The sequence below is a fragment of the Puntigrus tetrazona genome, chromosome 4 (assembly GCF_018831695.1).
Source record: "Puntigrus tetrazona isolate hp1 chromosome 4, ASM1883169v1, whole genome shotgun sequence".
Taxonomy (NCBI): domain Eukaryota; kingdom Metazoa; phylum Chordata; class Actinopteri; order Cypriniformes; family Cyprinidae; genus Puntigrus; species Puntigrus tetrazona.
In genome coordinates this window covers 23,650,175-23,676,199 of record NC_056702.1, presented here as the reverse complement: position 1 = coordinate 23,676,199, position 26,025 = coordinate 23,650,175, and the positions used below count along the sequence as shown (strand labels likewise).

The 26,025-nt window shown below is 40.9% G+C and overlaps 1 protein-coding gene and 1 long non-coding RNA gene across 3 annotated transcripts in view; one reads left to right on the top strand and one right to left on the bottom strand.

Annotated features, from left to right (window-relative positions):
* The window catches only part of LOC122342945 (NACHT, LRR and PYD domains-containing protein 12-like), a 510,774-nt gene that overhangs the window by 468,372 nt on the left and 16,377 nt on the right, over nt 1–26,025 (bottom strand).
* LOC122343181 lies at nt 242–2,074 on the top strand. Of its 2 annotated transcripts, none has more exons than XR_006250704.1 (3): nt 242–323; nt 646–910; nt 1,875–2,074. It is a non-coding gene; the product is annotated as an uncharacterized LOC122343181 (long non-coding RNA). The 2 variants fall into 2 exon arrangements; XR_006250703.1 differs by lacking the exon at nt 242–323 and adding an exon at nt 332–541.

The following is a 26,025-nucleotide window of genomic DNA, read 5'->3' as shown; positions in this document are numbered from 1 at the left end:
AGGACCAAAAAAAACTTGGTTGATTTAATAAAATTGATGAAATATTGAAATATACTTGATCTGTGACAAAGTTGAAGCTATTGAGCGTAGGACTGTATTGTTGTTTCAGTATAGATATTTAGATAGATGGAGAGTTACAGTACAACAGTGTTTACAGTGTTTTTTAGATTCCATCAGGATCAGCAACAGCACCGACTCAACGGGTGTCTGTTCAGAAACTGAAGGAGGAAAATGCTTTTATAAAGCTAAAATTAAATTCTTAGAAGATAAATCCAAGGACATCGAAAGCGAGAGAGATTTTCTGCGTAGGAGCCTGACTAACGGTAAGCTGTTTTATCTCTAAAATCAACTATACTTTACAAGCAGTTATATGGTATGCTTATCATGTGTGCTACAGTACAAATAGTTATAAATGAATGTTTTACTTCAGGAAATGGACATAGTCCACATTATAACATACCCTGGTATATAATGGAGCAGTGTACTCCAGTCTGAGTCTGTCGTTGTTTTAAATTATATTTTGTGGTGTTCGTTAACAAAGGTAATAAAGTGTTAACATTTAACAATAACTTTAGATGGGAAGTTGGCAAAAATGGAAGAAATTAAATGTGCTGTAAATATGATTTGGTTTGTATTCCTTATCAGCCCTTTCAGCAAAGAAAGACATGGGAGCTTCATGCTGAGTCAAAGTCTTCCAGTACAGAAGACGAATGTCATACAGAACATAAAAAGAAGACAATGAGTAGACGACAAATTGAGAGGAAAAAGAAACATCACAAAGTTGACTCATCATCCTCATCTGAATCAATCTCAACTCAGTCCTCTTCATCCCCTGCACCCTGAAAATCCAGCAAACATAAGGATAAAGACAAGAAAAGGAAAGTGAACAAAAAGGAAAAATGCACAAGAGGTATGTCTTTTAAAAGTCCATACATTTATGTTTCATTTATTTCTTTCTTTATTGAAGAACGCATTGGAATGAAATGGGAGGCTGATACTTTTTTGAAATAAACTTTTAAAATAAAAAATAGATAAATAAGAAAAATGTGGAAACATTTTGATGTTTGACTAAAACTTTTTTTAGTTTAAGAATTGTCACAAATGATGAAGTGATGAAGTGCACAACAGTCTTCATTAAATACTCCTAAAGAAAACAAAGGAGATCACATGAGAATACAAGCACTTCACTTAGACAATACCAGACAACAAACTAACTGGGTTCCCATGGATCCTAAAATCTAAAATGTATTCATTAAAATGTTTAAAAATTTGATTATAAGAAGTCTCCGATATACATATCTAGATGAAATCGTTATGCACCAAGAGCTTGTAACACTCCAAAGAGAAAAGAAAGACTGAAACTGCATCAAATGAACCCTTTCAATAAACAGCCACATTGAGCTTCAAACCCTAAAATGCAAGCACTGAAAATAGAATGCATTAAAATGCAAACACTGTTTATAGATCTTATTTACAATTTGTGCAATTCATTATTTTTTCAAATCCATTTGTCATTAATTTACTTTACACCAAAAGCCCCTAAAGCTGAAATTCAGAAAGGAGGTCTGGTCAGAATCTTCTGAGAGAAGACGAATGATCCTGCAATGAAAAGAGTGACCTTAACCTCAACTGCATGTAAATCTAACCCCCAAAACAAATAGCTATTGAAATAGAATAATAGAGGCACTTTAAAATTATTATTAAGTTCTTCTCCTCTTAGACCCTAATTTTCCAAGTTAAGCTTCTCCTAACTTTTGACATACAACCAAATTCAGCAAAGACCTTTTGGCTGTAATATTTGTAATCCTTGTAGCAGATGTCAGACTTCCATTTATTTATAACACACTAATATTTTATTGTCTGTTCTTTGTTAGTCTTTTTTCCAGAGCAAGCCATGAACAGATACAAGAAGGTCTTGGGCTATTTGAAAGGCGTACTTCAAATGCGGTGTGGATAGAAAGACAATTGTGGATACTGCTGCAGTCTCAGAGCTCGAAGCATGTGACAATGAGGCACACAAACATCTGCCTGCCACATTACAAAGAGGACAGAAACTCTCTGATTTTGCAGAGCGGTGCAGAGAATTATGCAGACAGGAGCCCGGCAAAGCACCATTGAAGAAAAAAAGAAAGCTGGCATGCTTATTGACTTTTGCGAGAGACAAAAAGTAACCCATAGAACCTGCGTCTATGCATGTGTGTGTGTGTTTCTTTGTATGATAAACACCATTCCAATGCATGCTCTAGTGTGTGTAACTACACACACAACCACTCTAACTTTTACTTGTTCCATACATCTTGTTTACATTCAGTCATCATAAATATGGCCGTGTGTCTATACACACTGTTTACTTCTTCTGTTCAGTGCTTCTGTTTAGGCGTCATTCTTGTTTTCTAGTTATGATGAATAAATATCATGTGAAACCAAACACTAAAATGATTTAAAGCTTTTGATGTTTTTGGAGAATTCTATAATAATTTTAGATAACTCCTTCAGAAGGATGTAGTAACACTTGAGTAATTATTAGTGGGTTACCATGAGTCTTATAGTAGTTATTAATGAAAAGGTAATCCTAGAATCTTCTAACCCTTCACAAGATACACACACACATATATAGAAGTCACAGTCTAATGGTTAGATATGGACTTGTAACCCAAAGCTGCAGGTTCCAGTCTCGGTACAAGCAGTATTTTATGTGGGTGAATGAATGACCAACATTCTGTTTCATCTTCGATACAACTGAGGTGAGATCCTTGAGCAAGATACTGACCCACCAGCTGATATACACAAAAAATGCTTGTCATATGCACACAGAAAATATTTTCAGATTTTATATTGCGTGTCCCATATAAACAGAAATAGGACATCAGGTACAAGTCTGTTATTAGGTTACTGATAATGTAACAGTCTTGTGAATTAGTTAAAATGTTAAAGCACCTGATTTGTTCCTATGTAGTTATTGATTAATGAAGGATCAGTATTCTAAAGTGTTACCGCACAATGTATTCATCAATGAATGAACTTGTCATACAAAAGACAAGTAAAAAATGTTTTACATGCAAATCTTTTTTGTTTGTTTCTTAACGCCTGTGCAAATTGCTTACAGTAACAGGAACACATAGTATTCAACAATATGCCATATCCTTCTGAGTGACTAGACTGGATATGCATTAAAACTCGAGTCAAGTCTCTAAAACTTAAAGATGACCACTGTGAATTTTAAACACTTTTACCACAAAACACTGTTAAACTTTACATCACTTACTGCAATCACAGGACATTTTGAACAAGATAATCTCTTCAGAGATTAATTGTACAACTCAAGAACAATACAAGAACAACAGCCATTCCTGTCAAAATTAAATTGCAAGCTGGTTTTTAATGTTTGTAACTTGGGCTTTAAGTCAGTGTGGCCCAACATGAGAAGTTTTACAAAGCTTTTGGCAAGTCTTTAATGCTTTCCATCACAACTTCTACCTCAATGACAATCTTAAATGAGGCTGGACAGAGATTCAGAGAAGAAGGAGTCACAGCACCTTCATGCTCAACAAGGAGAATTCAAAGATCAAGGTGGTGGAACAAGTGATCATCAGCAGAGTCCTAACAACAGAACACATTCAAGACATCACTCATTAAATAACTATCAATTATGTTAAACAAATAGTCTGACACAGAGAAAGTAATGTACAAATTGGTTATGACTGCTTCATCAACTCTTCATTATTTACCCTAAAACCCATAAGACAGTTCATCATCAAAACAGAAATAAAGATATTTCTTGGTTTGTTTTAAAAAGCTGTGTCAATTACATTCCCTCTCTTAGATCGAAAGATCTCAATTAGATGAAGACTGTGTTGATCAATGCTTTCATGGTATTCCTGCTTGAGGTTTCTTTCCCACAATCCTGCAAAACAAGAATACAGAATGGAGAGCATTATATTTACACACCCGTATGCCGTCCAAGATGTAGATAAAATAATGAAATTGAACAATTGTAATTCATACGAAATCTATATAAAATAGGTGTCTTATTAATTTGCATTATATGGACTCAGAGGTTAACCAAAAATTGTGATCATCTGAAGAAAGTCATCAGGATGAGACTGTAAATGACACTGAACAATGGCATCAAATAATAACAGAAACCTAGATGAGTTCTAAGACTCTTGAACAAACTTGATCCTCCGTAAAAAGAGCAGGCCAGCGCTCCACCATCTGGCTTATGGCAGTCTCCACAACTTCTCTTCTTCTTAGTGCAAATGTAAGTTCCATTTTCTCTTTCACAAGTTGTCCATTTGGTGTTTGTTTCTGCATTTCATCGACCAAGATCTTAAGAGCATCCTCAAGGCCTGTCTGATCAAATCTGTGTGGAAAGTTGGGTAAGAAGTTGAGCTCGCCTTTTTTTGCCGCCTTAATATTTTTGTTAGCTGGTTCTCCTGGACTTGAATACCCTCCACGCTTACCAGCATCTACTGCAACATCACGGCATCCTGATTGTCTGAGTTTTGACCTGTAATTAGACATTTTATATTTTAAACTGTTCTTCCGATCACTGCAGCTACTGGTTGAGCCTTTCTCTTGGAGACAAAGATACTTGTTTATCAGTGCTGCTGCAGCTTTTTCAAACTGAGCATTGTTTGGATATGCTGTGAAGCCATACATACTCTCTGCCAATATCTGAAGGACCTCGTGTTTAAGATCTTTTGTTACTTTAAGGAGTGTTCCGTCCCTAAGATACAGCAGCTTTGCTTGTCTGAGTCTATACTCGAGATCAACAGAGAAATTTGGGACTTCAAATTGCTCTGGCCACTGTGTTTGTCGCTCCTGAGACGATTGTGAAAGGATTTCGGTATCTGCTGCACTGTGGCTGTTATCTAAGCTTTCTACAGATGATGAAACAGGAACCAGCTCAATTCCTGGGATGACTTGGATTGTTGCTTTTTCAGGGAGATCTGCGATATCTGACAGACTGAATAGTTTGCTATTAAATTCAGGATCTTTGTACTGGATACTGAAGCTATAATGAAGTTCCAGCAATTCCTTAATATTGCTCATCATTTCCTCCACTGTAGCAGGCCTCCTATTTAGGGTGACCTTTCTTATATCTGCCTCAGTGAGAATGACCCTTAATGTCATCTTCTGGTCTGCCATCCGCGTCACAAAAAAAACTTGTTAAAATATGAATGTTCTCATTAACAGGCTAATATGAAATTACTGACGTAATCAGAAGTTTAGATGACATTTTTCTGTGTTTTAAAATGGAAATTAAGCAGTCAAGTTAAGTTTTCTTATTAAATTGACTTCTGCTCTATATAAAAATATCTATATTGTTGAGGAAATGGGAAGTTTTCCCAATTTTGTAAGTTTGCCTTGTTTATTTGAGTGATACCTTGTATTGTGAACACATTGTGATGTGTTACTGATTTATCAAGAAGAAGAGACCATACAGAATATTGTATTCTTTTAATTGATAAGTATTTATAAAATACACAGTACACAGCCTGTCTGCTGAGGCTCGATTGCTCCTGTCTGCTGAGAGGTTGGTTTGTTTGTAGCTGCGTGTAGCTTCGCTTTTCAATTTATCACCTCTTCTCTAACGATCAAATATAATTTAACTGTGTACATATCGTTGATACTATTAAATTAAATCTAACTAATTAGACTGCTGTTAGTTCGTTCGCTTTAATCTATAACTCGGTGGTGAGTTAGTACTCGTTAGCCGATTCACTTTCGCTCCCATCCGCGTTTTTGCGCTTCGATTGTGGGCTTTTTCCCGCTCCTGTTCATTTGTTCCTCGCGCTTGTTCGCTCCATTTTCACAAGCTCATCAAAACAAGAGTGGTAAGTGAATCCTCACGGTGAGTAAATGGCTTCTCCTGCATCGTCACTTGCACCGTCTGTCACATGTATAGTTTATCCTTCTCTGTTAGCGATCAGGGATTCACGTGTGATAAATGCAGGGAAATAGCTAGGCTGACAGAGAAGGTTTTAGAATTAGAGACACGTATCCAAACTTTAATTGAGGACAGTAAGAATCGAGGGCTGTAGATACTGCTTTGGATGCGACTAGTACAGTGAATCGTGTACATTGTTCGGTTCCAGCTTCAGAGCCCGTGCAGCAGGGCAATTGGGTGACCGTGAGGCGGGCTAGTCGCGGGTCAAAACACCGCTCTTCCGTTCGATCAGAACATCAAACAGGTTCTCCCCACTCAGTGACGCACCCACTGAGAAACCTGATCAAAGTGCTCTAGTAATTGGTGATTCTATTATACGGGCGTGAAAATAGAGACACCAGCCACCATAGTCCAATGCTTACCGGGAGCCAGAGCGTCTGACATCTTGTCAAATTTAAAAGTGCTGGCTAATGCTAACGTAAATTTCGTAAGATTGTTATTCACGTCGGCGCTAATGATGTTCGACTTCACCAGTCGGAGATCACTAAAAATAATATTAAAGAGGTGTGTGAATTTGCAAGCACGATGTCGGACAATGTAATATGCTCTGGTCCCCTCCCTGCTTACCGGGGTGATGAGATTTACAGCCGACTGCTGGGTCTCAATGGCTGGATGTCTAAGTGGTGCCCGCAGAACAACATAGGCTTTATAGACAATTGGATGAGTTTCTGGGGCAGACCTGACCTGTTGAAAAGAGATGGTCTTCATCCCTCCTGGGGTGGTGCCGCTCTTCTATCTAGAAATATGGCATATAGTCTTATAGCTCCAACATGACCAACTAGTGCCCAGGTCAGGAAGCAGACAGACCGGCTAAACCGACCGTCTGCTAGCTGCCTCACGTCACAGAAGGCAGTTAATTCTCAGCACATAGAGACTCTTTCACCTAGATATCACACTATAGAGACTGTGTCTGTTCCCCGAATTAGAATATACAGAGAACGTCCAAACCTATTCAAAAGCAATAATTTAATTAATGTCCAACAAATTAAAACTACCTATAATTCAAATAAGCAAACGATAAAACTTGGCTCGCTAAATATTAGATCACTTTCCACAAAAGCACTTTATGTATATGATTTGATCAATGATCAGAAGCTAGATTTGCTTTGTTTGACAGAAACCTGGCTAAAACCAGATGATTATATTACTCTAAATGAATCTACCCCCAAAATTATTTCTATAAAAATGAGCCACGCTTAAAAGGTAGAGGAGGTGTTGCTACAATTTATAACAATATTCTTAGTACTTCTCAAAGGGCAGGCTTTAAGTATAACTCATTTGAAGTTTTGGTGCTGCATATAACATTATCTACAGAATCATGTGCTAGTGATAAATCTTCTGTCATGTTTGTACTGGATACTGTATACAGGCCACCAGGGCACAGCATAGATTTCATTAAAGAATTTGCTGATTTTCTAACTGAGTTAGTACTGGCGCAGATAAAGTCTTAATTGTTGGCGATTTTAATATCCATGTTGATAATGAAAAAGACTCATTAGGATCAGCTTTCTTAGACATTTTAAACTCCATTGGGGTTAGACAACACGTCTCTGGACCTACTCATTGTCAAAATCATACTCTAGATCTAATACTGTCACATGGAATAGATGTTAAAATGGTTGAAGTACTGCAGCAAAGTGATGACATTTCAGATCACTATCTAGTCTTGTGTGAACTCTGTATAGTTAAACCTGTAAACTCTGCACCTTATTACAAGTATGGTAGAACCATCACTTCCACCACAAAAAGAAAGCTTTCTAAATAACCTTCCTGACTTATCTCAATTCCTTAGTTCATCCAATACGATGCAAAAACTTGATGATGTAACAGAAACTATGCACTCTCTTTTTTCTAGCACTTTAGATACAGTTGCTCCTTTGCACTTAAAAAAGATAAAGAAAACAATCTGACTCCATGGTATAATGACAACACACGCACCCTAAAGAGAGCAGCCCGGAAAATGGAGCGCAGGTGGAGAAAAACCAAATTAGAAGTATTTCGTATTGCCTGGCGGGAGAGTATGCTGTCATACAGAAAAGCATTAAAAATAGCAAGATCTGATTATTTTTCATCCCTTTTAGAAGAAAACAAACACAACCCCCGGTATTTATTCAGTACAGTGACTAAATTAACAAAAAATAAAGCATCAGCAGGTGCTAATATGCCCCAAGAGTATAGCTGCAATGAGTTCATGAATTTCTTTACTTCTAAGATTAATACCATCAGAGATAAAATTGTAACTATGCAGCCGTCAACTACAGTTTCACATCAGATAATGAGCTTTAGAACCCTAAGGAAAAATTACACTCTTTCTCTATTATAGGAGAAGAAGACTTGTACAAACTTGTTAAATCATCTAAACCAGCAACATGTATGTTAGACCCTATTCCATCTAAACTATTAAAAGATCTGCTTCCAGAAGTCATAGATCCTATTTTGAACATTATTAATTCATCATTGTCATTAGGTTATGTTCCCAAAACCTTTAAACTGGCTGTAGTTAAACCTCTTATTAAGAAACCACATCTTGATCCCAAAGACTTAGTAAATTACAGACCAATCTCTAATCTCCCTTTTCTGTCAAAGATACTAGAAAGGTAGTATCCTCACAACTGTATTCCTTTTTAGAAAAAATGGTGTCTGTGAGGATTTCCAATCAGGTTTTAGACCGTACCATAGTACTGAGACTGCTCTCATTAGAGTTACTAATGACCTGCTTCTATCATCTGACCGTGGTTTTATCTCGTTATTAGTGCTATTAGATCTTAGCGCAGCATTCGATACTATCGATCACAACATTCTCTTGGATAGACTAGAAAACTATGTTGGCATTAGAGGAAGCGCCTTAGCATGGCTTACATCATATCTATCTGACCGCTATCAGTTTGTGGCATTAAATGAGGAGGTATCATATCGATCAAAAGTGAAATATGGAGTTCCTCAAGGCTCAGTGCTAGGACCGTTACTTTTCAACCTGTACATGTTACCTCTGGGAGATATTATCAGGAGTCATGGTGTTAGCTTTCACTGCTATGCTGATGATACTCAGCTCTATATTTCAGCGCAGCCTGGTGATACACACCAAATTGATAATCTAACAGAATGCATAGTCGATATAAAAAGCTGGATGATGAGTAACTTCTTAATGTTAAATTCTGAAAAAACAGAGGTGCTAATAATTGGACCTAAAACCCCACATATAATAATCTAGAACACAGCCTATCACTTGATGGCTGCTCTGTTAATTCTTCATCATCAGTTAGGAACCTAGGTGTGCTGTTTGACCGCAATCTTTCCTTTGAAAATCATGTTTCTAGCATCTGTAAAACTGCGTTTTCCATCTTAAAAATATATCTAAATTACGACCTATGCTTTCAACCTCTAATGCAGAGATATTAATTCATGCGTTTATGACCTCAAGGTTAGATTATTGCAATGCTTTATTGGGTGGTTGTTCTGCAGCTTAATAAACAAACTTCAGCTAGTCCAAAAGCGCAGCAGCCAGAGTCCTTACTAGAACTAGGAAGTATGATCATATTAGCCGGTTCTGTCAACACTGCACTGGCTCCCTATCAAACATCGAATAGATTTTAAAATCTTATTAATTACCTATAAAGCCCTGAATGGTTTAGCTCCTCAATACTTGAGCGAGCTCTTATCACATTATAGTCCTGCACGTCCGCTGCGTTCTCAAAACTCTGGCCATTTGATAATACCTAGAATATCAAAATCAACTGCGGGCGGCAGATCATTTTCCTATCTAGCACCTAAACTCTGGAACAATCTCCTAACTGTGTTCGGGAAGCAGACACACTCTGCCAGTTTAAATCTAGATTAAAGACACATCTTTTAACTTAGCCTACACATAACACACCAACACACCTTTTATTATTCAAATCCGTTAAAGGATTTTTAGGCTACATTACTTAGATTTGCTGGAACCGGGAACACTACTCTAAAATACGATGTACTTGTGACATCGTAAAAGAATAGCATCTACGCTAATATTAGTCCTGTTTCTTTCTCAATCTGTTTTCACAGTTTGTATCCAGACTAGATGGTGGATCAGCACCCAGAGATTATGTTCATCAGAGACCAGAACACCTAGATCGCCCGTCGACAGATCACCAGATCCTGATGCACACACACACACACACACACACGCACACACTAAGTCATTTACACTACCTGACACAGCAGCGTTTAAAATTGAACTGGAAGTTAAGTGCTGGGCGTCGGTCAGAGGAGAACAGCCCCAACTGAGTCTAGTTTCTCCCAAGGTTTTTTTTTCTCCATTCTGTATGCATGGGGTTTTGTTTCCTTGCCGCTGTCGCCTCTGGCTTGCTTGGTTGGGGACACTTAACTTCTAGTGACTATCGTTGAATTGACTACAGAGACCGTCTCTGCATTTAATAAGAAATTGGTCACTTTCGTCATTATACATCCCTGTCATTATACTGTACAGTGCTTTGATGCAACCTGTGTTGTTAAAAGCGCTATATAAATAAAAATGATTGATTGATTGATTGACTTGGTATTGTATTCACTTTATTGAATAGTAGAAAGACCACTATAGCATCATGTGTAAAAGTAGTTTATTGAGAAAAGACATTAGGTATGATATATGTAGCATTTAGTTAAAGTATAGCCAGAGATAAAATATGTATTAATAAGAACTTTGAAGAATATGAATGTTACCGTTGAGTGCTGAGTTCTCGAGAGAAGGACATCTTAGAATGATCTTTGCAGAAGAGCAGACTGATAAGATGGCTGTGTTTTTATAGTGAGCTTCTTGAAAGGAGATCTCCAGCTGTACGGGACATTACCAAAAGTGTTGACATGCACCTGTATTCTATATAACTTAGAAGTGAACCAGAAGTTAAAGCTGCACCTCGCGACACGCTTCTCCGATGCCAGACAGCATCGCCACGGCGCCTCGAACAACTGAGCTCGCAAATTATAGAACTTTGTTTTTATTTCTATTCTATATTAGTATTTTATTTGTAATGCAGTTAACCTATATATAATAAACTATATCTTATTATAACCAATACGCTCGCCTGCCAAAAGACTCTGATTTCAAGACCTGAGCAGAACAGACCACGGAGAAGTCTTCTGTGACTTGTCTTGTGAGTATGATTAAATGCTTATGAGAGATAGGACAGACTCGACTTACTTTACCTTACCTAAGGATGAACAAAATAAGGTAGAAGGTGCAGGAGATTTGCGCACCATAAAACAATATATATACTATAAATTCAATCATTTAATAGAAAAAAAAAAGGTTTCGTTAGTTTTCAATGCAAGGTTTCAAGATCTTGGAATCTGTGACATCACTGGGTGCACTTGCTTTGAAAACTGTAGCATAACCTATTCTATTAAATAGTTACATTTATAGCATTTTTGTTATGTATTTTTTTAAGAGAGTCAATTTACTTAAACTTGTCTAACTGCTTCATTTCCACTTTAAAATACAGTTTGGCACCATCTATGCAAAAATTTTTTTAGGATGTGTCTGTTACACTTGCCATTTAGCACAGTATATAGCGCCCGAGTGTCACAATCAAATTGTTTCCAAATTTGTACGCTGGAAGAGGGAAAACATCATTAAGCTCCTTTAGTTGCACAAAAGACAGAGAGGGGTTAATGCTCTCACAGAGCTCAAATGATCTGAATGCTCATGATACCAGGCAGTTATCTCTTTGCAGACAAAGAGGATCTCAGAGTTTATTGCCAAAATCTTTTTGAGCTGCTTGAATTTAGGGAGGCCTGAGCAAGAACCAACAGAGATCATCATATCAGCACAGTATCTAATTCCATCTATAGACACTGAAGATGCAACAAGAACTGATGAAGGCTGAGGAACTCTCTGGCAGAAAGTTTGTTGGACATTCTCTGGGTAAGATGTGACTGACGATAAAGTTACCTTGTCCATTTCAACTACTTCAACAACCACTTCAACTACCATTTCAACAAGCGCGCTTATCCTAAAAGAATCCACGGCCACTTCCAAAACAGCAGCGACTCAAGGCGCATATGGCAGGGCATTCAAGTGGTCACCAACTACAAGACAACTCCATCTGTCTGTGATGGTGACGTCTCCCTACCAGATGCGCTGAATGACTTCTACGCACGTTTTGAGGCACAGTATAAAACAACGGTGAGGAAGTCCACCCCTCATACCAATGACCCGGTACTCTGCTTCACCCCAGCTGATGTGAGGAAAACACTTTATAGAGTTAACCCACGGAAGTCTGATGGACCGGACAACATTCCAGGCAGAGTACTAAAGGAGTGTGCAGAGCAGCTAGTGTTGTGGAAAGTTATTGTTGATTTGGAGGCGAAGTCACTTCTCAAGCAAAGAGACTCGTACAGCAGGATTTTTAGGTGTCAGGAAAAAACTTTATTGACAAGTTTGAGATAGCAGCAGTCCGCCTCTCCCCTCTTGGTCTCTGTCTCCTCTTTTTAAACCCCTGCTAGCGTCCCACCCCACATACCATCAGTTTTAGGTAAGAACATCTGTATTCAATCTTAGGGTTTTTGTTTTAGTCCCTTGTCAATTCTATAGGGTCTGTGTGCGTGTGTTTGACATGAGGCCCCCTTACTTATGGTGTGTTTGACATGAGGCCCCCTTACTTATGGTTTCTTTCTATGGGAACCTGCTGGCTTATAACCTTATTGCATTTACCAGTTGATGTATGTTTTGCAGACCCCACTGCCTTTGCATGCAACCTAGCCCCCACTGCCTTCGCATGCAATCTTCCAACAGCAGACACCATTGTGTTTAAGAAGGGCACAAAAGTAACATGTAGTTAACTCATAAATGTATAGAAATTATAAAATAAAGCTGAAGGAAAACTTCGTCACTAGCGGATGTTTACTGATATCTTCAATATCTCTCTGAGCAGCTCTGTCATTCCAACGTGCCTCAAAACAACAACAATTGTCCCGGTACCTAAGAAGTCTGTGGTTTTGTGCCTCAATGACTATCGTCCCGTCGCACTCACACTAGTTGTGATGAAATGCTTCAAGAGGCTTGTCATGAGGCACATCAAGTCACAGCTACCAGCTTCACTTAACCCATTACAGTTTGCGTATCGTCCAAACCGCTCTACAGACGATACTATCACCACAACCCTCCATCTCGCCCTCTCACATCTGGACTCAAAGGGAAACTACGTCCGAAAGCTGTTCATTGACTTCAGCTCAGCATTCAACACCATCAGCAACTTATAGAGAAGCTAAGCCTGCTGGGCCTGAACACCTCTCTCTGCAACTGGATCCTGGACTTTCTGACAGGCAGACCTCAGTCAGTCCGGATCGGGAACAGCATCTCCAGCACCACCACACTGAACACTGGAGCTCCTCAGGGTTGTGTGCTCAGTCCACTGCTGTTCACTTTGCTGACTCATGACTGTGCAGCGATGCACAGTTCCAATCACATCATCAAGTTCGCTGATGACACGACCGTAGGGGGTTCCTTGGTGTTCATCTGGCGGATAACTTCACCTGGTCACTCAACACCAGTTCCATCACCAAGAAAGCCCAGCAGCGCCTCTACTTCTTGAGGAGGCTGAGGAAAGCTCATCTCCCTCCACCCATCCTGACTATATTCTATAGGGGGACCATTGAGAGCGTCCTGTGCAGTTGCATCACTGCCTGGTTTGGGAATTGCACCGTATCGGATCGCAAGTCCCTCCAAAGGATAGTGAGGACAGCTGAAGAGATCATTGGCGTCTCTGCCCTCTATCACAGACATCTACACCACACGCTGCATCCGCAAAGCCCACAATATATGTAGTACAGGACCCCACACACCCCTCACACGTTATTAACCCTCCTTCCATCTGGAAAGAGGTACCGAGCAGTCGGGCCCTCACAACCAGACTGCTGAACAGTTTCTTCCCACAAGCCATCAGATTCCTCAATAACCACACCTGAATGGCCTTCCTGTCCCATAAGCATTCCTGCACCTCGTATTTATTGTTGTTGTATTTTGTGTTCTTGCACTAATTATGTTTTTGCCTTGCACTAATTTTGTCTTTGCACTGTTTGCACTAGTTTGCACACTGGGTTTGCACTGTACTCCCCTACTGTTTGCACTAGTCCACACACTTTCCACTTTATGTGGCTAAGACACTGTCTTAGCTCAATATGTGAAGTTCTTTTGTATTATGTTGTAAGTGTGACTCCATGTTGCACCAGGTCCTGGAGAAACGTTGTCTCATTTCACTATGTACTGCACAGCTATATGTAGTTAAAAAGACAATAAAAAGCCACTTGACTACTGGCTTAAAAAATGAGCTTGAGTCTAAATAGTAAGCCATCATTTTCTGATGCTTAATAGCCAGTGTAAGAGCTACATTTCTGAAATTGTGCGCATTCCGGATTATTTGTTTGGAATATTTATGCTTTCCTTCAAAGCGCACTGTCTAGACATCTGAAAGTGGACCAAATGCCTTAATCATCTGAAGGTAATGCTCAACAAAGTGGTGTTTTGGGCGTAATCAGCAAATGTAGTGTGTTCTGACACTTTGCGACAAGAGAAAATGGATGGACTCTTCAGTGTGTTTTGTTGCTACCACCAACTCAACAATGTCTTTGAGGAGCAACAGAATGTTCCATGCATTGTCTCCTTCTGATACTTTATGGCCAATAATAAGTGGGAGGAGTCGAATTAGAGCCCAGTTCTCATGACCATTTCCACCTATGGTCCCTTTGGTAGAGAAACCATGGGCAATGGGCTGAGGCCGGTCTGTGGAGTCATTAAAGGCATATGGAAATATTTTGATGGCATGGTTCAGTGTGTCCAAGCTGAAATATTTCTTAGAAATCGGGTTTGAATTGCAAAGTGATAACTCTACAGGAACAATACCGTCAAAAAGGTAATGGAGAATGTCAGGGGCTACCCATTGTGACGAGTCGGCTGCCCCTCCTCTTTATTGTCACCATCACCCCGTCCTTTATTCGCCGCCCTTCACCAGGCTCCCGACGGGAGTGGGTGTGTTCGAGAGGAGGGGCATGGTATTGTTCAGGTCTGGCGGCGTGTGACGAGGCACACCTGGAGTTCGTTACCGTCGCCGTTAAGTATCGAACGCGCCTCTCCTCGGGAGACCGGTCTCTTCCCCTGTGCATGCACGCTGGTGTCCTCGTGGGTCCAGGAAGGGTGCGCAATGGACCTCACCCCGCCGTCCGAGAAGTGCTCATCCCACTCTGCCGCCCGGAGCAAAGACGAGACGGAGATGCCGCGGAAGAATCCGCCGCCCCTCGCGCCCCGGACCAGATAAAGGGGAGCGTGTGTGACCGCCGGACTCCGCCCCTTACCTGGACCCTTCCCCCCTGAAACACGGCCTAAATCACTTTACCGAGCACGCAGCGAGGACACCAGATCCCCCTTTTTATTTGGACACTTTCCCCCTTGGACACTTTATTTTGTATTATTATTTTGTTAATAAAAAGCCTCTCCGAGGCCTGACGCCACGCCCACTGTGTCTGTCGTTGGCTCCTCCCGCCACACCATGAACAGCATGAAAATGCTGCAGACTACTGGTCAACACACATTCACCTTTTACACCACACTGGTTGAGATTTTCTCTGGGTTCTGGGTTCAAAGCTGCCTGATGAGACTTCTATGTCTTGGATGTCACTCCTTTTTGCCAAACAGAACCTGCAGAACTTGTCTACTGCAAAGCTCTCGAAGAATCCTGCCAAAGAGTGAGCAGCCACATATAAGACTGTGCCTTTGACACAAGTTCCCAGCTTCTCAACATATATGCCATGTTGCTCCAAATAAACCAGATCTTTAATGAGAGTAGCCACAATTTTAGCATAGCTAAATTCTTTTACATCAGAGGCTTTACATAAAAGAGCAAGCTGAATAGAATGCAATGTAGACCTGTATTTTGATGGCAGATAAGCTAGGATCCAATGCACTGCATTAAATTTGTGTTTCTTTTTTGAAGTTCCCAAAGGGTTTGACACTTCAAAATCATCGGTGTAGAGACCAACAGCAATTCTGAACTCCTCCCCTTTAAGCAGGTTGTTTTCTTTACAGTTTGAACATCATACATCTCTGTATGTACTGTACTCGTGTGGCACAAGCTTGTGAAGTGAAAGAGCCTTATCTAAAATGTCTGCCCTGTTCAGCATTTTGAGGATCATTTCATTTATTGGAACATATACAGCACCACACTGCAATAATATATTCTACTGGCCTAACCACTGTAAACGTCTTGCTCAAATATGCTGCTCTCCTTTTAGTGGTTGATAAAGAGCCTTCCTTGCCACACAATCTTGTTATGACATTGCTGTCTGAGGCAGCCCTGACTAACTGTCTCACAGTTGAATCATCTATATTTGTGTATTGCTTGAGAATTTCTTTGAATTATGCAGCAGTGGCTGGGACAGTTCACATATCTGTACAAGCTGTTGCACTACTTCTTGTATGGAACTTTCTGGAATGTAAAGCACAGTATGCATCTTTAAAAAAGTGCTGCAAGGTTGTGCTTCAACCACTTCCTAAATCATGAATTTCCTCATTGGTGTAATCCTCACTGTCCTCTAAAATAGAGGAGTCATTTAGAGGCATATGATTTCATCAGCTACATTACCAGACTGAGACATCAATTCTGACCTGAACATCCTCCAATTCTCTGTTCTGTGTTTTCTACTTCTATGTGCATTAAATGTGGAGTACACATTAGTGTGAAAGCCGCAATCTTTATATGGACACTGGACTCTGTGATTAACTTTTAAATGTGTATTGCGCAGGTGAGTGAACAAATCCCCTTCTGTGCAGGAGTATAAAAATCACACAACTCACAGTGAAAAGTTTTTGGCCAGTTTCACACAGTTGAGCATTATGGGCTTTTGAGTGAATCTTAGACAAGTGAACCTTAAGTGCATTAATGGAGTTAAATGTGCATAAACAATCTTGGTGTAGGCAAGGAAATGGAACAGTTCTGGTGTAGCTTCCATGTTTTAACCTATAATGTTTTAATAGGTAACCCGTTTGTCACATATAAATTCACAAAACTTACACTTACACTGCATCTTCACATGAACCTGTGAAAACAGAGCATAAGCAATTTTTTTGTAAAAGTTGCAGATGCAATTCCACTATAAAAAGTTAATGGTAATTTTAAAAGTTGGCACCAACTAATGATCTTGTTTTTTAAACTGTTCGATAGGTTACTACTGCTCTATAAGAAAAAAAAATATCACTCATGCGAATCTTAAAGTAGCAAATTTGACCTATTAGCGTAATACACAAAATAAATAACTTTATCAGTGCAGGCAATTAGTCGTCTGAATAGTGCAAACAACTACTATTTTTTTTGCAGTGACAACTTAAAAAAACAAAACAATAAAGAATAAGTAATGATTGCTTAAAATATTTTGTTTAGACAAAATCCGTGTTAAGAGTGTAGGGGAAGCACACATGAATCTCTTAATTGTTTATGCCGAGGGGAAAGCTCACGTATGTGTTGTGATACTCTCTAAAATGGCGGGAAAATTAGAGTAAGAGTAAGGTTTTTCTCCGGAGTGAACTGTCATATGGACATTAATATATTGTTTCCGTGTAAAACTCTTTCCACACTGAGGGCATATTGAAGGTTTGTATTGTGTTTCTACACTTTGTCCTGTTTAAGATAGAATTAATAATATATAAGCAAGAATTAACAGAAAGAAAAACTACAAACCTTTAGAACGTAAATGTAAAGAATATAAAGTATGTGATGAACCACAGAGCAACCAAAAGACTAAAATATTAATAGAGATGAGCTTTATATCTAGTCTGTGAAGAGAACTGTGTTTTCATTTCATGATAAACTTGTGATATTTGTCATATTTTCAATCAGAGACAAACTCAGGTATGATGATTCTTGAAATTACAGAATTATAAAGATTTTTCAAACTCATAAAGAATTTGTAGATCAAATCAAAATGATTTGATTTATTCAATTGAATCTCAGTTTCTTCTATGAATATAAAGATAATAAACATATTTTAGCTTTATTTGTTCTGAATTTTACTTTGTAAGTTTAAGATAATAATGCAATAATATGTGATAAAATGTATTTATGATATAATTAAGTGAAATATGAAGCTCTCTGATTTTAATCATTTTACTTCACATCAGCCCAATAAAAAATAACAAAGAAAATTAATAAATCTGTCTTTTATAAGGATAGTGTCTTTATTAGGAACAAATTCAGTATTTCATAATAATAACAAATAATAATAATGATATCAATAAGTCAAATCAAAACCAAATGTAATATTTTTAAGTACACACACACACACTGACACAGATCTTTCTATTTCTGACACATTTCTTCTTTTATATCTATTTTTAGATGAATTATTAATTCTTATCTTCCTGTTTCTATAGAAGTTGAGCTGAAGTATTAATGTATTGAAGAGACTCATAACATCTCACTGTTACTGATTCATCAAGCAGCTCAAAGCATTCTGGGTAGAATCTCATCAGTCACTTCTGATTCATCAACACAGTTTCACTGATGATCCAGAATAATAAAAACTAAACCCAGGACAGAGTGTCTGAGTGAATGTGGTCTGGACTGTGTGGATGAGTCTCATTGAGTCAGAGACGCTGAAGAAGGACAGAGTTCCTGCGCTCTCATCCACATACACTCCTACTCTGTAGATATCTCCATACTCTCCTGTTCTTCTGATGATGGGCTTCACAGAGAGATCAGTCTTTATCTTATTGTGTATGAAGGAGTAACTGTGAGGAGAGCAGATCAAACTCCAGGACTGATCATTATATCCAAACAAACACTCTTCACCCGGTCCCTTCCTGCTGATGTTCTTATATGACACTGATATCTCCACACCTCCACTCCACTCAGTCTCCCAGTAATAGCGTCCACACACACTCTCTCTACACAACACCTGAGGATACACACCATCAAATCTGTCTGGATGATCAGGATACGACTGAGACTGAGACACAAACGTCACCTCTCTATTCTCCTCAGACAGTCTGAGATGAGTGTGTGCTGTGTTTGGATCCAGTGTGAAAAACACACCCCTGAACACAAGAACAGAGACATTAATAACACAACAATCACTAGAGTGTGTGTGTGTGTGAGAGTGTATGTGTGTGTGAGAGTGTATGTGTGTGTGTGTGTGTGTGTGTGTGTGAGTGTGTGTGTATGTGTGTGTGTGTGTGTGTGAGAAGTTTGTTTATATTTATAATAAGGTTTTTTTTCAGAAATAATAACAAATCAACTTGAGATCAAATTGAATTGAAGTTTGTATCATGAATATAATCGATTCCTCACGAGACTGAAATTAGCCGGACATAAAATATGTCATCACAGCATTTAATAAAATATATTTTAATGACAGTAAAGTTGTATAAAAATAATATCTTTCAGTAAGTGAGAGAAGCTCTCAGAATATAATTTAAATGTGTCACAGTACATTTATACATAAAATCCTACAATTGTTTAAATTTATTTGTCTTGATGTAAACAAGTTACATTACTTCAGCTGGCATATTTGCATCTGCTTTTTATTTCAATAATTGAAATACTAAAAGAAATAATACATCGATATTAAAATGTAGTATAATAACAATAATGTTAATATTTATAATAATAATAATAAATGATTATGTATTTTAATGAAAACAAATTAATAAAAATATGTTATGATTATAATGTTGTTTTACTCTTAAATAAACCAGTATTACTGGTTTATTTGAATATTACAAAAATAAAACATATTGCAGTAGTATTGTTGCAATATTTACTTAATAAAATGTAATAATAAATAAAAATGATAATGAAATAAAGATGTTGTAATTGCAGTAATATAGTCATATAGTATTATTGTAATTATATAATTTAATTGATAATGAAACAAAGCTTATATCATTATTTTTCATTAATTGTAATTGTCATAATTGTCACAAACAGCACCTCTGTGGCTCTCTCCAACCGCCACGGAGAGAGCTCTCACCCAAGTACTGATCATCACGGACTCAGGTTCCCACAACCCCGTGCCTTGGGCTGATTAGCCCTGCCAGCTGTTTCCCATCACTCGCCCTATATAATGAACTTCCTCACAGACACTCACCGCAAAGTCTTGTTTGTTCTGGCTGCAATTCTGAGTGTTCTTCTTTGTGTTTGATTACCTGTTGCTGATTTGGATTGTCTTTGTTCTCTGATTGTTCTCTGCCTGTCTACTGCCCGTTCCTGACTCCGATTATAAGCTGCCCACCTCGACCTTCTGCCTGGTATCGTTTACGTCTATGATCATCCCTGTATTGTACTTCCTGCTCCTGTTTGACCCTGACTGCCTGACCATGATTAAAGTCTTGTCGCACATGGATCCGAATGTCTTTGACCCTTCCCTACAGAAGTCTTCGCCACAACAGGATCCAGCGGAGATGTATCAACTGATGTCGGAAGTCTCGTCCCAAGCCACTATGCTTGCCACACATCAGCAACAGCTTCAGAAACTCACCACTATAACTGAGGAACTGGTGAGATTGATCCAAACATTAACCCTTTCTGCTGTTAATCCAGGTCAACATGCCACTCAACCTGCTCAACCAACCTTGATTCCGCCTCAGCAAACCCCAATCCACGCCTCAGTCTGCCTGACAAATTCGACGGATCATCCGCCAAATGTAAGGGGTTTTTGTTACAATGCACCCTATTTATCAACCTACAACCCAGTTTATACCCCACAGAAGACAGCAACGTTGCCCTGATTTGTTCGCTGCTTACCAGGAGAGCACTCGGTGGGCTACAGCTACCTGGGAGGGTCGCCGTATGTCTTTCCTTCAGACTACAACAACTTCCTGTGCGAATTCAGGAGGTCTTGAACACGTAGCTGGAGGAAAAGAACCTGGAGAACACAAGGTAAAAACACTGATTACACACTCACCTTTCTTTGCACGCTTGCTGCTAAGTCAGGTTGAGAGGAATCACCGCTCAAGCTGCTGTACCAAAAAGGCTTAAACACCGAGCTGCAATCTGAACTGGCTTGTCGCGATGAGGCAGAACTTTGGAGGATTTCATGGAAATCGCAATCAAATTGGATAATATTCTCAGAGCACTTCGCGGCAGGTATGCAAGTTCCACAGTTCAAACCCTGTTCATTCATCTGAACTTGAGCCCATGCAGATCGGTTCAACCCACCTGGACACTGAGGAGCAAGACCGTAGAATGCGTGAGCGTTTGTGTCTTTACTGTGGTCAAGCCGGGCACTTCCGAATTTCTTGTCCCATTCGTCCTTGGCGCCATCAAGCTGCATCAGTGAGCCTCCAAACTCATCCTGACTCTTTTGAAATCAATGTTCAGCTAAAAGTGGAAGGGACATGGATTACTGCCATAGCCCTCATTGATTCAGGAGCCGCAGGCAATTTAATCGATAAAACGTTTGCTGAATCTAACGGAATCTCTCTCATTTCATGTGAACCCCATGTGGCAGTGGCGGCGCTAGATGGGCGTCCACTCGGACCAGGAAATGTCTCATCTGTCACTCAACCCCTAATTCTTCAAGCAAGCCCTCTCCACTCAGAATCAATCCGCTTCTTTGTGATTCACTCTCCCAAACATTGCATCATCCTCGGACTTCCCTGGCTTGAGACTCACAACCCCACCATATCCTGGGCGATCATCAAATAACACATTGGTCATCAAACTATCATAGGCGCTGTCTAAACACTCCCCTGCATGAATCCCCTTCCAAACCACCTCCCTCTGAAGAGAAATCTCCCGACTTACCCGAACTTCCAACTGAATATCAAGATTTAGCCATTGCATTCGGTGAGAAATGTGAAACCCAACTACCTCCTCATCGTCCCTATGACTGCGCCATTGATGTCTTGCCTGGCAGCATTCCTACATCGAGGGTGAATTGGCCAAGGGATTCATCCGCCCCTCTACATCACCAGCATCTGCCGGGTTTTCTTCGTTAAGAAGGATGGAAGCCTTCGGCCCTGCATTGATTATCGCAGTCTGAATGAAGTCACTGTTAAATACTGTTACCCGCCGCCACTCGTACCAGCCTCCTAGAACAACTCCGCAAGGCCAAGTTTTCACTAAGTTAGACCTCCGAAACGCCTATAACCTGATCCATATCAGAGAGGGAGATGAATGGAAGATGGCTTTCTCCACAACATCTGGGCACTATGAATATCTTGTTATGCCGTTCAGGCTCGCAAATAGTCCGTCTTCCAGGCTTTTGTGAATAAGGTGTTTAGAGACATGTTAAATCAATTCCTCATCGTTTACATGGACGACATTCTCGTTTACTCTGATAACCCGATGCTCATGTCAGTCACGTCAGAACTGTTCTGCAACGCCTCATAGACAATCAACTATCGCCAAACTTCAGAAATGCGAATTCCACAAGACTCAAGTGGCTTACCTGGGCTATATCATTAGTTCGGAGGGTAACAATGGGACGAGCACAAAGTCAAAGCAGTCGTAGATTTGCCGCACCCCACCACAGTCAAGGAACTACAACGATTTCTGGGTTTCTCTAATTTCTATCAGAGGTTTATTTGCAACTTCAGTATCATAGCCGTTCCACTCACCGCACAGGTCAAGAGAATTCACATCGCTTATCATGGTGACCCGACAGCATTCAAGCATTCGATCTGCTCAAAGAAAGGTTCACGTCCGCCCCAATACTTCATCACCCAGACCCCAACCAGGAGTTCATTGTAGAAGTTGACGCATCAAATGTGGGAATTGACGCTATCTTGTCTCAGCGTCATGGGCAGCCAGCAAAGCTCTTCCCATGCGCTTACTTCTCCCGCAAACTTAACCCAGCTGAGCTCAACTACGATGTGGGGGACAAAGAACTTCTCGCAATGAAATCCGCCCTTGAGGAGTGGCGGCATTGGCTAGAGGAAGCTAAATTACCGTTCACTATACTTAGCGATCAAAGAAACCTCAAGTACATTCAATCCGCCAGAAGTTTAAACTCGAGACAAGCCAGATGGTCCCTGTTCTTCGCAAGATTCGACTTCAAAGTCACATATCGCCCAGGCTCAAAAAACACTAAGGCGGATGCCCTATCCAGGCAGTTTGAGAACACCCCTCACAAACTCGCTCAAGATCCAATTTTGCCCATAGCTCGTATTGTTGCTCCAGTCCAGTGGGACATCATGAGTGAGATCTCGGAAGCCCAACTCACTGAACCAGTCCCACCAGCATGCCCACCTAACCAAACTTATGTGCCTAAATCCTTATGATCGAGAGTTCTCCACTGGGTTCACGATACCCCCAGCGCTGGTCATTCAGGCATCACAGCAACTTTACAGCTAGTTAGCAATCGCTTCTGGTGGTCAACCATCCGCACTGACACCATCCACTTCGTTCAATGTCAAACGTGCAACATCACAAAAACCTCTCATCAGTGCCCAGCAGGACTCCTACAACCTCTACCCATACCAGAAAGACCATGGTCACACATTTCGTGACTGATCTACCGGTCTCAATTCATTTAACACAGTGCTCACGGTTGTTGACCGATTCTCCAAATCATGCAGGTTTATACCTTTGCCTAAATTACCCACAGCCTGGGAAACTGCCGAGGTGCTATTGCAGCAAGTGTTTCGCTTTTACGGACTACCTGAGGATATAGTTTCTGATCATGGCCCGCAGTTCACCTCTCGAGTCTGGCATGCCTTCTGTTCACAACTCAACATCAACGTGAGTCTGACATCAGGCTATCACCCCGAATCCAACGGTCAAGCTGAACGTTTGAATCAAGAGCTGTCTCAATTCCTGCGGAGTTACTGCCATGACAATCAGCACGACTGGAGCCGCTATTTAGTCTGGGCTGAGTATGCACAAAATTCCTTGAGAAAACATTCCACCGGGCTAACCCCTTGTCAATGTGTACTGGGCTTTCAACCTCCAATGTTTCCCTGGTCTGGGGAACCCTCAGCACTGCCCGCGATCAACTCTTGGTTACAAAGGAGTGAGGAAGTCTGGAACTCTGCTCACGTCCATTTCCGAAGAGCGGCTCAAAGGTTCCAAGAACAAGCGGACCGTCGTCGCAGAGATGGACCGGAATACTCACCTGGCGATTGGGTCTTGTTATCAACCCGGGACCTCCGCCTCCGGCTGCCCTGCAAAAACTAAGTCCAAGGTACGTGGGTCCCTTCAAAATCATTAAACAAATTACACCAATTTCATACCATATCGATCTACCTTCTAATTACCGTATTGCCTCTACTTTCCATGTCTCGCTGCTTAAACCCGCCGGTGGTCCGGGAGGAGAGAGAGACCAGGATGAGGTCGCTGCCAACGATGCCCCTCCCTTAATCATTGACGGCGAGGAGGCCTACCAAGTTCAGGAAATCCTGGACTCATGGCGCCGAGGCAGAGAGTTATAGTATCTCATTGACTGGGAAGGCAATGAACCTGAGAAACGGTCTTGGATACCTGCTCGAGACGTTTTCGATCCAGCACTCACTGCCACCTTTCATCATGACCATCCTGACAAACCTGCCCCTAGACCCCGTGGAAGACCTCGGCGTCGAACCGCCCCTCGCTTCGGAGCCGCTTGCAGGAGGGGCTCTGTCACAAACAGTATCTCTGTGGCTCTGTCACAAACAGTATCTCTGTGGCTCTGTCACAAACAGTATCTCTGTGGCTCTGTCACAAACAGTATCTCTGTGGCTCTGTCACAAACAGTACCTCTGTGGCTCTGTCACAAACAGTACCTCTGTGGCTCTGTCACAAACAGTACCTCTGTGGCTCTGTCACAAACAGTACCTCTGTGGCTCTGTCACAAACAGTACCTCTGTGGCTCTGTCACAAACAGTACCTCTGTGGCTCTGTCACAAACAGTACCTCTGTGGCTCTGTCACAAACAGTACCTCTGTGGCTCTGTCACAAACAGTACCTCTGTGGCTCTGTCACAAACAGTACCTCTGTGGCTCTGTCACAAACAGTACCTCTGTGGCTCTGTCACAAACAGTACCTCTGTGGCTCTGTCACAAACAGTACCTCTGTGGCTCTCCCCAACCGCCACCGGAGGGAGCCCTCACCCAAGTACTGATCATCACAGACTCAGTTTCCCACAACCCCGTGCCTTGGGCTGATTAGCCCTGCCAGCTGTTTCCCATCACCACACCCTATATAATGAACTTCCTCACAGACACTCACCGCAAAGTCTTGTTTGTTCTGGCTGCAATTCTGAGCGTTCTTCTTTGTGTTTGATTACCTGTTGCTGATTTGGATTGTCTTTGTTCTCTGCCTGTCTACTGACCTTCTGCCTGTTCCTGACTCCCATTATAAGCCCCCTGCCTCGACCTTCTTCCTGGTATCGTTTAAGTCAGTGATCATCCCTGTATTGTACTTCCTGCTCCTGTTTGACCCTGCCTGCCTGACCACGATTAAAGTCTTGTCGCACATGGATCCGAATGTCTTTGACCCTTCCTTACAATAATATTGAAGAAAAACAATTGTTATTTTAAATATTATTACAATCATACTAAGTACAACAATAATAAAAAATAATGACAAATTAAATAAAAACTACTAAATAATTGTTATTAATAATTTAATAATATTAATAATGACCTAAATAAAATTGTATGTATATATATATTGTGACGAGTCGGCTGCCCCTCCCCTTTATTGTCATCATCACCTCGTCCTTTATTCGCCGGCCTTCACCAGGCTCCAGACGGGAGTGGGTGTGTTCGAGAGGAGGGGCGTGGTATTGGTCAGGTCTGGCGACGTGTGACGAGGCACTCCTGGAGTGAATTAAGCCTCGTAAATGCCGCCGTTAAAAACCCAACGCGCCTCTCCTCGAGAGACCGGTCTCTTCCCCCGTGCATGCACGCTGGTGTCCTCGTGGGTCCAGGAAGGGTGCGTGAAGGAGCTCGCCCCGCCGCTAGAGAAGCGCGTCGTGGGACCACGTAGTCCAGGCGATGACCCCCGTATAGTCCAGGCGACGACCGCACCCGTGTATGGCTGACGGGCCAGGATGCCGAGCCGTTTATCCCCTTAATCTCTGACGACCGGAGGAAAGAAGCGACGGAGATGACACGGAAGAAGCCGCCA